This window comes from Lathyrus oleraceus, chromosome 2 (assembly GCF_024323335.1).
Source record: "Lathyrus oleraceus cultivar Zhongwan6 chromosome 2, CAAS_Psat_ZW6_1.0, whole genome shotgun sequence".
Lineage (NCBI taxonomy): Eukaryota > Viridiplantae > Streptophyta > Magnoliopsida > Fabales > Fabaceae > Lathyrus > Lathyrus oleraceus.
The window spans coordinates 172,811,871-172,825,317 of record NC_066580.1 but is presented as its reverse complement, the minus strand read 5'-3'; the positions used below and the strand labels follow the sequence as shown (position 1 = coordinate 172,825,317).

General features: G+C 34.2%; 1 pseudogene; it reads left to right on the top strand.

Annotated features, from left to right (window-relative positions):
• Positions 1 to 508: 508 nt before the first annotated feature.
• Positions 509 to 11,883, top strand: LOC127122476 (probable receptor-like protein kinase At5g59700; annotated as a pseudogene).
• Positions 11,884 to 13,447: the final 1,564 nt, after the last annotated feature.

The window sequence follows — 13,447 nt, the reverse complement described above, 5'->3', positions numbered from 1 at the left end:
ACGCGCGCGCGCGCGCCAAGATATTAAAGTTGTATTGAAATGGTAAAGTGATACAATTTAGGACAAGTTTTTTTTCAAAAGTAATTTATAATTTGAGACGTACACCAAATTCAAACTTTGAATTCCATATACATTTTATTTTTGCCACATTTAGAGAGTAATAAGAATAATTAAGAGAAAAAAATTGTTAACACATATAGTAATAATTTTCATTAATGTTGGGGTATTAAATTAAAATTCCATGACTCATATAAAACTAGTACTACGATTTATATTTTTTGTAATTCCAAACTTAAAACTTAAAATTATGTACTTTTGGTAGTCAGAATTTTTTATCTTCCTAGGTTGCTATTTTAATATGCTTCTTGCACATGCTAAGTTAGACTACAATTTATTGATTGTAGTATTATTGATATTTTAATATGCTTCTTGCACAAGATTATAAGAAGAGAAACACAAGTGGTAGAAGAAAGATATATTTTTGCTTTCCATTTATCTTTACCTCTTAATGGCTTTTAAAAATGTATCTCTCTTCCATGCATTTCTCATTTCACTCCCTTTTAGTTTTGTTCTTGCATTTCCAATCATGGGAATAATAGTTGGAGCAGACAAGAGTGCACCTTTCCCTCCGCCTCCAAATGCTCACAAGGATCCTCCTTCCACTCCAAATCCATTAGTTATAATGGAATACAACCATCCGCCCCCACCTCTTCCCCCACTACCACCACAAGCTTCTCCGCCATTTACCCCACTTCCAACGGCATCTCGGTTCTCAACCATAATGATCATTCTTATATTTATTGGATTTGTGGTTGGAGCATGTATTCTGATCGTCCTTATTTTGCTCTTCATTAAAATCTATCATTTGTACAAAGAAGATCAGCTTCCGCCCATAAACAGCGGCCACCGTGAACCTCCTACAATTAGAGGCGATCAGCCGTGAGCAGTTTCAATATATGGTAAAAAAATATACATTTCTAAATCCCTTAACAGAAATATTTTGAAAGAACCTTAATGGTTACTTATTAAATTTTATTAGGCTAATTAGTACTTTATTAAGTTAGTTAGTCAGTTAAGATCAAATATAATATATGGATACATTTTTATTTTCAAGCAATACATATTATATTATAGATACATTACATGTTTTCTTACTAATACCAACTATGGTTTCCTTATTATTTCGTTAGTATTTTTGTTATACATTGCTTTTATTTCATGCCGCAACTGAGAAACTGACTCACCTAACCCGTGTTTTTGTTATACATTCCTTATTAAGGTAATTTTCACTATAACCCATTTTCGACTTCTCGTTAAAATTCACCATAACCCAGTTTTTTATGTTTTCACATCAGTGTAAAAAATGTAGCCTTCTGCAATATAAATTATATTGTTGCTAGCAAATGCAATCCCGTTGATATTTTGACATTGTTGCTAGCAAATGTAAATCCCATTCAAATCCAATTCAAATCAACTTGGAAAAGTCCAATTGGATCATCATAAATCTAACATGGTCAAACAAGGTTTGACAAAAATTTCATCATTTTTTGAAAACAGAAACTAATTTTAAACAATTAAAAAATGAAGAAAAATAACAAAATTGGACTAAAATCTCAAATAAATCTCAAATCAATTAAGAAATTGATGAGAATATTTTTCACAGATCCATCATCATCCAAAGATGTTAAGAAAATATTTTGGGAATTTTTGAATATTGAAAAGTATTTTAAATGAATTAAAAATGACCAGAAAAGAAATAATTCACCAAAAATATTAAATTGAATCACAAAAATAATTAAAAATCATTTTTAGAAACTAGAATTTAAGAGAATTTTTTTGCAATTGGTCCCATATTTTTGTGATTCCAAATAAAGAAGTTATGAATTTTTCAAATAAAATGGAATAAAAGAAAATAAAATGGAAATTCAGAAAATAGCAAAAATCCACAGCGCTTGGATCTTGGTTCATTAATTGACGTGGCACATCAAACAACAAGGAAGCGCGCGCATGGAACACTTGAGTCAACAGCGAAGCACAAAGCATTTAAAATAGTCAATCAAACCAAGAGCCAAGATTAGATCTGAAGCAATAGATCCAAGGGCTAGGAACTCATCTACGTGGGGACGGTGGTGGAAAGCATCGTCTTCTCCGGTGAACCTCACTGTTCCGGCCAGAGTTGTAGGTTTCTCAAACTCAACCAAACTTCACGATCCATACACCATTCGAAAGCTGGGGTGATGTACATTACCCCTGTACCCTTAATTTCCACTCAAGATCCCTATAGAGAAAGAAATCTGAGATGGAAAAATGAGATGTTCAAGCTGAACTTGCTCAATTCACAAAATTAAAAGCACAAATCAATTGCCTCTCACATGAGGACTTCAGAGGTACAAACCAAAACAAGCAATGCATTATATTAAGAGAGATTCGAATCAAAACAGTTTGAATATAAACCTTTGAAGTGCAGCTTTCAATGGCACGATCTGATCCAATTCTCCAGTGCAGCTTGTTCTTGAAGTAACAAGGATGCAAAGCTAAGGAATATTAAGTCAGAGATCAACCAATGAAGTTGAAATCTGAGCTTGAAAAATTGAGAGAAAAATCAGAATTCCTTTTAATGGAGGTTTGGGATTCAATTGTGCAGAGCTTCAGGCGCCTTTAGGTTGAAAATTGAAGTGTGCAAGGCATTCTATTTATAGCCAAGGGTGATGCAATGCCATGAAGATTTCGTGTGTTAATGAGCTTGGGTCCTCCATGCATGGGCCTGTACAGGCGCATGTGAGACCGAAACTCAATTGGTTTTACATGCTGATGATCAAACAAATGAATTTGGACTTGCAGATGGCAATGTGTAAGCTTGTGCATGGAATTTTAACATGGTATGCATAATTGAAACCAAAACTTCACCTCTTTGAAAATGCCATTTTCAAAATTGAAACATAGGCATGTGGGTAACGGTTGGAAAGGTCTTGACATAAGGAACAAATGTTATGTTGAACAAAAATCCATTTAGAGTTTGGAAATTATTGACAACCGGCCATGAAGTTCAATGTGCAAAACATGTATATGGAAATTTTGCCAAAATGGACCAACTTCAAGCCCTTCTATTTTAATGATGCAAGCCTCAAATTACAAAACCTTAAACATCAAAGTTGTATTTATTTTCAATACAGTCAATTGGGACTTAAATTTTACATCATTGGGATTTTTAATGAGAAAGTTATGGGCACTTGAAGTTGGACTTTTTCACATTTCAATGACTTTGGTCCAAAGTGACCTGTAATGTTTTGTATTATCACATGTATTTCTTTTAGGATTATGAAATTTTGTCCAACATAACAATTGAATTATACATCTGAAACATTCCAATGCACTTGGTCCCACCTCAAAATAATGAAAAATGAGTGAGTTAGGTCCTTGGGAAGTTGACCCAAAATTAGGGTTTTAGTCAAAATGACCTATAATGTTTTGAAATCGATGATGACCTTCCAAGTTTCAAATGATTCTTGGATGAACATGAAAGTTGTTCATATGGATCTTAAGAACTTGTTTTCTCTTGGGGTCATCTTCATATGACCAACACATAAAAAGTTAGGTCTCAGTGGATTTCAAAAGAGTCAGATGATTTGACTGATCAACTTCTCAAGTCCAAACTTCAAATCTTGATGAATGAATGATTGATGACACTCACCTAAGCTCATATATGCATAAAAATGATGAATTAAATAACTTCCTTTGATTGTATTTGATCATAGGTTGAGATTGCTTCATGAGCAAGGCACAGTCAATGCACATCTGAATTAGGGTTTCCTTGGGAGACAATCCTCAAACCCTTTGGTTTATCTTGATCAAATTTACAAATTGAGACATTTGATAGGCATATATGATGATTTAGAGCTTAGTGAACCATTGTCATTCTTGCTTTCACTTTCATCTGGACACTTCAATGGGCATAAGGGCCTCTTAGGAGCCTTGGATCACATGATTGCTCAAGCTTCAAAACAAACAAAGTTAGTGACATATTTTTGTGCTTTTGGCTAGTAAAAAAAATAAGAAAAGCAATAATATACAATTCAAGCATGCTTGGTGGTCTCAAACCAACTCACACAAGTCCCAACCCAAGGGTTAAGGAGCCAAGATGCTATGATCCTTGAGGCAAATGCAATGTGCAATGATATGATGCCATGAGGGATCTTAGGGTCAAAATTAGGGTCTTACAATTATGCAATTGAAGTGAGTAGTAAAAGAAGTGTACCAACTTGTTTCATTTAAAGGAGATTTGCAGATCAACACAAGTCAAAATATTACTCTAACTGGGAAATTCTCCTTTGCAGCTCTTGCCCTTTTTTGCTATCAATAATGAAATCCCTTCATTATCATATTCTTCTTCTTATTCTTCCATTATTCGCATGTTATCACTTCTATTTGCAACCCTTCATTATCATATTTTCTTCTTCTTCCTTTCTTCGCATTTTATCACTTCTGTTTGCAACCCTTCATTTCCTCTACATTTCCTCTACGTTTTCTCTCATGGATTCCAAGAAACAATTCTCACGCTCTCCATCTTACCCCTTTATTATTACCCATTACCCACCACCACCACCACCTCATCCAACTTCCCCTCATATTTCTCCACCTTCTCCTCAGGCGACTTTCACTCCTCCTGCCATTAATATTAGACTCATCTCATGTGTCATTTTTGTTGGTGTAGTCGTTCTGATCATCCTGTTAATTGTTTGGATACTAATTTACAGGAGAAGAAGATTTATAACTAAACAGAAGGAGCTCAGTGAAAACACAGCAACTACTACAAACGAAGCCGCAACAACATCAAACATAATATCAAGAAGAGAGTATCAGTACATTCTCACACACTCTGAAGTGGAAGAAAGCACCAATTATTTTGATGAATCTCTCGTTATTAGAGTAGGAGGATTTATCAAAGTGTATAGGGGAGAATTGAGGGATGGAAGAAAGGTGGTTGTAAAGAGATGGAGTAGAACTTCTCGTTAGGGCATAAAAGAGTTTATGGATGAAGTAGAAACCCTATTTAAATTCCTCCATGGGAACTTTGTGTCATTGATCGGTTTCTGGATTTAAATTACTTGTTAAAGCAACTTCAAATGTACTTGAGTTAATGATTTTGTTTGAACATTTGTCTTTAAGATAATCATGAAACATATGATATCAAATCCATTTATCACATTTTGCTTCCGCTCATAATCTTTTCCTTCCACGCTCTAACTCTAATTTTGTAAAAATAACTTTTTTTTAAAAACTTGGTTATTTTAAGGGGAACGGTCTATTCAGCCTCCCTTTGTAGACCTTATCATATCTGCATTCTCTCCTAACAACATGCCTCATCAGTTAAATTAGGTGGGAAACATAGTTTGGTTCAGGCGGGTAAGCCCAAGCTCATTAAGACGATTTGTCATGCATTTCAGGCAACCTATACCAAATTTGGGCGCCCTAAGGACCTGTTTGGGCGCTAGTTCAACATCAATGATTTGGACTCTTATTACTTACTAATAGGTCATCCTCCTTTGATGTTGGCAAAGTTATTTCAATCTAATTTTCAAAAAAGAAATTCTCTTAAGTTCAAAATCAAAAAGTAATTTTTTTTATTGTTAATCTATTTTTTTAACTCTAATTATATTTTGTTGGTTTCTATTTTTAAGCATGAATCCTCTTGCAAGCACTTGATAATGCTTTGATTTATTTTATTATTTTACTTTCGAAATGGTTTTATCCTAATGCTACTTGATGATGGTAATTCTAGATGATTTATTATTGTTTATCTCAGTATCTTTGCCTCAAAGAATATTTTGAAGTAATATAATTTTTTTAAAAAGAATTATAATTATTTTATAAAAAAATTATTATTGAAAAAACGTTTAATTTTATTTTGTTAAAGGCATAACAATCAACACATAATTAATTTAACATTTGCAAAAGAAAAAAAATTACTCCTCTTCCGTTTCAAATTATAAAATATTTTGGACATTTAAAAAAATTAAGAAATTAATTAATTTTGTATGAGGAGAAAAAATTATGTTTGATTTACAATATATATATTATATATAATATATATATATATATATATATATATATATATGTGTGTGTGTGTGTGTGTGTGTGTGTGTGTGTGTGTGTACGCGCACGCGCGCGATGATATTAAAGTTGTATAGAAATGGTAAAGTGATACAATTTAGGACAATTTTTTTACAAAAGTAATTTATAATTTGAGACATACACCAAATTCAAACTTGGAATTCCATATACATTTTATTTTTGCCACATTCAGAGAGTAATAAGAATAATTAAGAGAAAAAAATTGTTAACACATATAGTAATAATTTTCATTAATGGTGGTGTATTAAATTAAAACTCCATGACTCATATCAAACTAGTACTATGATTTATATTTTTTGTAATTCCAAACTTAAAACTTAAAATTATGTACTTTTGGTAGTCAGAATTTTTTATCTTCCTAGGTTGCTATTTTAATATGCTTCTTGCACATGCTAAGTTAGACTTCAATTTATTGATAGTAGTATTATTGATATTTTAATATGCTTCTTGCACAAGACTATAAGAAGAGAAACACAAGTGGTAGAAGAAAGATATATTTTTGCTTTCCATTTATCTTTACCTCTTAATGGCTTTTAAAAATGTATCTCTCTTCCATGCATTTCTCATTTCACTTCCTTTTAGTTTTGTTCTTGCATTTCCAATCATGGGAATAATAGTTGGAGCAGACAAGGGTGCACCTTTCCCTCCGCCTCGAAATGCTCAAGGATCCTCCTTCCCTTCCAAATCCGTTAGTTATAATAGAATACAACCCTCCGCCCCCACCTCTTCCCCCATTACCACCACAAGCTTTTCCGCCATTTACCCCACTTCCAATGTCATCTCGGTTCTCAACCAAAATGATCATTCTTATATCTATTGGAGCTGTGGTTGGAGCATGTATTCTGATCGTCCTTATTTTGCTCTTCATTGAAATCTATCGTTTGTACAAAGAAGATCAGCTTCCGCCCATAAACAGCGGCCACCGTGAACCTCCTACAATTAGAGGCGATCAGCCGTGAGCAGTTTCAATATATGGTAAAAAATATACATTTCTAAATCTCTTAAAAGAAATATTTTATAAGAACCTTAATGGTTACTTATTAAATTTTATTAGGCTAATTAGTACTTTGTTAAGTTAGTTAGTCAGTTAAGATCAAATATAATATATGGATACATTTTTATTTTCAAGCAATACATATTATATTATAGATACATTACATGTTTTCTTACTAATACCAACTATGGTTTCCTTATTATTTCGTTAGTATTTTTGTTATACATTGCTTTTATTTCATGCCGCAACTGAGAAACTGACTCACCTAACCCGTGTTTTTGTTATACATTCTTTATTAAGGTAATTTTCACTATAACCCATTTTCGACTTCTCGTTAAAATTCACCACAAACCGGTTTTTTATATTTTCACATCAGTGTAAAAAATGTAGCCTTCTGCAATATAAATTATATTGTTGCTAGCAAATGCAATCCCGTTGATATTTTTGACATTGTTGCTAGCAAATGTAAATCTCATTCAAATCCAATTTAAATCAACTTGGAAAAGTCCAATTGGATCATCATAAGTCTAACATGGTCAAACAAGGTTTGACAAAATTTTTTATCATTTTTTGAAAACAGAAACTAATTTTAAATAATTAAAAAATGAAGAAAAATAACATAATTGGACTAAAATCTCAAATAAATCTCAAATTAATTAAGAAATTGATGAGAATATTTTTCACAGATCCACCATCATCCAAAGATGTTAAGAAAATATTTTGGGAATTTTTGAATATTGAAAAGTATTTTAAATGAAATAAAAATGACCAGAAAAGAAATAATTCACCAAAAATATTAAATGGAATCATAAAAATAATTAAAAATCATTTTTACAAACTAGAATTTAAGAGAAATTTTTTGCAATTGGTCCCATATTTTTGTGATTCCAAATAAAGAAGTTAAGCATTTTTCAAATAAAATGGAATAAAAGAAAATAAAATGGAAATTCAGAAAATAGCAAAAATCCATAGTGCTTGGATCTTGGTTCATTAATTGACGTGGCGCATCAAACAGCAAGGAAGCGCGCGCATGGAACACTTGAGTCAACAGCGAAGCACAAAGCATTTAAAATAGTCAATCAAACCAAGAGCCAAGATTAGATCTAAAGCAATAGATCCAAGGGCCAGGAACTCATCCACGTAGGGACGATGGTGGAAAGCACCGTCTTCTCCGGTGAACCTCACTATTCCGGCCAGAGTTGAAGGTTTCTCAAACTCAACCAAAACTCACGATCCATATACCATTCGAAAGCTAGGGTGATGTACATCACCCATGTACCCTTAATTTCCACTCAAGATCCCTATAGAGAAAGAAATCTGAGATGGAAAAATGAGGTGTTCAAACTGAACTTGCTCAATTCACAAAATTAAAAGCACAAATCAATTGCCTCTCACATGAGGACTTCAGAGGTACAAACCAAAACAAGCAATGTATTATATTAAGAGAGATTCGAATCAAAACAGCTCGAATATAAACCTTTGAAGTGCAACTTTCAATGGCACGATCTGATCTAATTCTTCAGTGCAACTTGTTCTTGAAGTAACAAGGAAGCAAGGAAAAGGAATATTAAGTCAGAGATCAACCAATGAAGTTGAAATCTGAGCTTGAAAAATTGAGAGAAAAATCTGAATTCCTTTTAATGGAGGTTTGTATTCAATTGTGCAGAGCTTCAGGTGCCTTTAGGTTGAAGTTTGAAGTGTGCAAGGCATTCTATTTATAGCCAAGGGTGATGCAGTGCCATGAAGATTTCGTGTGTGCATGAGCTTGGGTCCTCCATGCATGGGCCTGTACAGGCGCATGTGAGGCCCAAAATCAATTGGTTTTACATGTTGATGATCAAACAAATGAATTTGGACTTGCAGATGGCAATGTGTAAGCTTGTGCATGGAATTTTAACATGGTATGCATAATTGAAACCAAAACTTCACCTCTTCGAAAATGCCATTTTTAAAAATTGAAACATAGGCATGTTGGTAATGGTTGGAAAGGTCTTGATCTAAGGAACAAATGTTATGTTGAACAAAAATTCATTTGGAGTTTGGAAATTATTGAAAACAGGCCATGAAGTTCAATGTGCAAAACATGTATATGGAAATTTCGCCAAAATGGACTAACTTTAAGCCCTTCTATCTCAATGATGCAAGCCTCAAATGACAAAACCTTAAACATCAAAGTTGTATATATTTTCAATAAAATCAATTGGGACTTAAATTTTACATCATTGGGATTTTTAATGAGAAAGTTATGGGCACTTGAAGTTGGACTTTTTCACATTTCAATGACTTTGGTCCATAGTGACCTGTAATGTTTTGTATTATCACATGTATTTATTTTAGGATTATGAAATTTTGTCCAACATAACAATTGAATTATACATATTAAAAGTTCCAATTCACTTGGTCCCATCTCAAAATAATGAAAAATGAGTGAGTTAGGTCCTTGGGAAGTTGACCCAAAATTAGGGTTTTAGTCAAAATGACCTATAATGTTTTGAAATCGATGATGACCTTTCAAGTTTCAAATGAATTTTGGATGAACATGAAAGTTGTTCATATGGCTCTTAAGAACTTGTTTTCTGTTGGGGTCATCTTCATATGACCAACACATAAAAAGTTAGGTCTCAGTGGATTTCAAAATAGTCAGATGATTTGACTGATCAACTTCTCAAGTCCAAACTTCAAATCTTGATGAATGAATGATTGATGACACTCACATAAGCTCATATATTCATAAAAGTGATGAATTAAATAACTTCCCTTGATTTTATTTGATCATAGGTTGAGATTGCTTCATGAGCAAGGCACAATCAATGCACAGCTGAATTAGGGTTTCCTTGGGAGACAATCCTCAAACCCTTTGGTTTATCTTGATCAAATTGACAAATTGAGACATTTGGTAGGAATATGTGATGATTTAGAGCTTAGTGAACCATTGTCATTCTTGCTTTCACTTTCATCTGGCCACTTCAATGGGCATAGGGGCCTCCTAGGAGCCTTGGATCAAATGATTGCTCAAGCTTCAAAACAAACAGAGTTAGTGACATATTTTTGTGCTTTTAGCTAGTAAAAAAGTAAGAAAAGGAATAATATACAATTCAAGCATGCTTGGTGGTCTTAAACCAACTCACACAAGTCCCAACCCAAGGGTTAAGGATCCAAGATGCTATGATCCTTGAGGCAAATGCAATGTGCAATGATATGATGCCATGAGGGATCTTAGGGTCAAAATTAGGGTCTTACAGTTATGCAATTGAAGTGAGTAGTAAAAGAAGTGTACCAACTTGTTTCATTTAAAGGAGATTTGCAGATCAACACAAGTCATAACATTACTCTAACTGGGAAATTTTGCTTTGCAGCTCTTGCCATTTTTTGCTATCAACAATGACATCCCTTCATTATCATATTATTCTTCTTATTCTTCCATTATTCGCATGTTATCACTTCTGTTTGCAACCCTTCATTATCATATTCTTCTTCTTCTTCTTCTTCTTCCTTTCTTCGCATTTTATCATTTCTGTTTGCAACCCTTCATTTCATCTACATTTCCTCTACGTTTTCTCTCATGGATTCCAAGAAACAATTCTCACGCTCTCCATCTTAACCCTTTGTTATTACCCATTACCCACCACCACCACCACCATCTCATCCAACTTCCCCTCATATTTCTTCACCTTCTCCTCGGGCGACTTCCACTCCTCCTGCCATTAATATTGGACTCATCTCATGTGTCATTTTTGTTGGTGTAGTCGTTCTTATCATCTTGTTAATTGTTTGGATACTAATTTACAGGAGAAGAAGATTTATAACTAAATAGAAGGAGCTCAGTGAAAACACAGCAACTATTACAAACGAAGTTGCAACAACATCAAACATAATATCAAGAAGAGAGTATCAGTACCTTCTCACACTCTCTAAAGTGGAAGAAAGCACCAATTATTTAGATGAATCTCTCGTTATTGGAGTAGGAGGATTTTTCAAAGTGTATAGGGGAGAATTGAGGGATGGAAGAAAGGTGGCTGTAAAGAGAGGGAGTAGAATTTCTCGTTAGGGCATAGAAGAGTTTATGGATGAAGTAGAAACCCTATTTAAATTCCTCCATGGGAAATTAGTGTCATTGATCAGTTAGTGTGTGACCAGAATCACGAGTTAATCTTGGTTTATGAGTTCCGTGAAAAAGGATCTTTGAGAAGTCATTTGTATGGTTCTTGTCTTCAAAGTTTATCATGGAATGAAAGATTGAATGTGTGCATTGGAGCGGAAAAATGACTCAATTATCTACACACGGTTTATCCTACCGGTGTTATTCATCGGGACGTGAAATCAGTGAACATATTATTGGACAGAAATCTCAATGCCAAAGTAGGATACTTTGGCATATCAAGAACGGGTACCAGAGTCCATGAGACGCACGTCAGCACCGATGTCAAGGGAACTTTTGGATACCTCGATCCCGAGTGTTTTATGCGAGAGAAACTTACGGGAAAATCTTATGTTTATTCATTTGGAGTAGTCCTCATTGAAATACTGTGTGCAAGGCCGGTCATTGATCCATCACTTCCTAGTGATACGTTCAATTTGAAAGATTGGGCGATCAATTATATTCAGAAAGGGAAGTCAGATCAAATCACCGTACCTATTTGATTATAAGGGATATTAATCCTGATTCCCTAAAGAGGTTTATGGGAATAGCAGAAAGATACGTTGTAGATCGCGGTGCTGACAGCCCCTCCATGAAGGATGTTTTGTGGAATTTGTAGTGCTGTCTTCAATTTCAAGAAGCTGCTCTTCATGGTTCAACTCTTGAAGATAATTCCGAAAGTATAGTGGAACTTGCTACACAGTATGCAACAACTGATTTTTCTTTGACAAGAGTGTTCTCAGGGTTGGTAATATCGGACGAGGGTATGTGATGTTTTTTATCTTCTTGATTTGTTCTAATATTACCTTTCTCTTTAGGTTAGCACAACTTTGTTTTGATATTACAAATACATACATGTTTTCTCTTTAGGTTAGCCCAACTTTATTCTGATATTACATATACATACATGTTTTCTCTTTAGGTTAGCACAACTTTGTTCTGATATTAAAGATACATTACATGTTTTCTTTCTGATATTATTCGTCCTCGTTTACTTTGTAATAATATCAAAGAGAGAGTAGTCTTGTAGGGAGGTTTATTGATTTCCTATCTTTTTGGAGTCAGCGAGGAATTTCTCTTGCGTGGCTCTCACGTCTATGGACCCTCCCGTGTGATTCCCATAAATTCCATCTAGGCGGCCCATATGCTGGGCAAGAGCGTCCTAGCCTAGAGCTTACCAAATATAAGACTATAGTTCTCATTGTAGAAGCAAATGAAGTTTCAACTTCATAACCACTCTCCAGGTCAGTCATTTTATCACTCATCCTGACTAGAAAATAGGAAATGTTAAAGATAAAGTTTGAGTTAAAGTGGTGTAGCACCTCAAATTTGCACCCATCATTGTACATACATTTTCATATTAGGTCATAGCATATCATGGTCCATTGCATAGCATTGCATTGTCCCAGTTGCCTCAAGTGCAAGCCAATCAAGAAATTAGGTCAAACTGATCAGGAGATCAGTCAATCAAGCAAGCAAGCACAAATTCCATTGAGCCAAGGCCCTAGGGTTGGTCCAACATGTTCACATGACTTGGGGATCCATTTGAAGTGTTTTGGTCAAGGATTGGATGTTCAGAAGTCATCAGTCAATGCACAATCAGTCAGAAACCCTAAAAGTCAACTGTTGGTCAACTGTCCATTTAATCAGTGATTTGATGAATGGAATTGGTTTGAGAGGTCTCATTCATGTCCATATAGTCCTCATATATCATGTCAAACACCATCATGGAAGAATTTGAAGCCAAACCAGAAATTTCCAAAAATGGAAACTGGACCTGTAATTGAAACTTACCAAAAATGGAAAGTCTTGATCCTCAAACTTCCATCATGATACAAGCTTCAAATGAATTTTTGCCCAACATGAAAGTTGAAGATCTTGTTCTCCCATTTCCAAAAAGTCCAAGAACTCTCAATTCCCATGAGTGGTTGGCAAGTTATGATCGAATCGATTTCAGAAATTTTTGAACTTCAAAAGGCCATATCTCTCAAACCATTTGGCCAATTTGGGTGGGGTTTTTTTCCTACAAACCACATTTGATCCCCTCTTTCCAAAAATGTAACTTTCATGTGCCAAAACTTCACCAATCAAAATGGCATTTTTGAACCTACTTGAATTAATTTTAAGTAAGGGTGAAAAGTGACTTTTTGAAATAATCATTTCCAACCATTTCTACCATTCAA